This window comes from Eimeria mitis, genomic scaffold (assembly GCF_000499745.2).
Source record: "Eimeria mitis Houghton genomic scaffold, Emh_scaff1281, whole genome shotgun sequence".
NCBI lineage: Eukaryota > Apicomplexa > Conoidasida > Eucoccidiorida > Eimeriidae > Eimeria > Eimeria mitis.
Genome location: NW_013568576.1, coordinates 1,475 through 1,906, shown reverse-complemented (window position 1 = coordinate 1,906; position 432 = coordinate 1,475). Strand labels below are relative to the sequence as shown.

The 432-nt window shown below is 59.3% G+C and overlaps 1 protein-coding gene across 1 annotated transcript in view; it reads left to right on the top strand.

Moving 5' to 3' along the window:
- The window catches only part of EMH_0033670 (uncharacterized protein), a gene marked incomplete at both ends in the record, with an annotated part of 11,329 nt that overhangs the window by 9,712 nt on the left and 1,185 nt on the right, over positions 1–432 (top strand).

The window sequence follows — 432 nt, the reverse complement described above, 5'->3', positions numbered from 1 at the left end:
GCAACACCCGCAGCAGCAGCAGCAGCAGCAGCACTGGCTACTGCAACAGCCCTCGGTAGACAGCAGCCTTTGCTGCAGCGGCCCCTTGCGGTGTCTCTTCAGCTCGCGTCTCCCAAGCGGCCATCAGCAGCAATATATAAAATGTGAGATGCTGCTGCTGCTGCTGCTGCTGCTGCTGCTGTTGCTGCTGCTGCTGCTGTTCGTGCTGTTGCTGCTGCTGCTGTTGCTGCTGTTGCTGTTGCTGCTGCTGCTGCTGTAATGGCTGCTGCTGCGACTCCTCCATATCTGATGACGAGGGACCGCAGACGCATAGGAGACAACAGCAGCAGCAGCAGCAGCAACAGCAGCAGCAGCAACAACAGCAGCAGCAACAGCAGCAGCTGTGTATCTGCGGTGTCTGTGCAGATTGCTGCTGCGGCTGCGGCGCTGCAT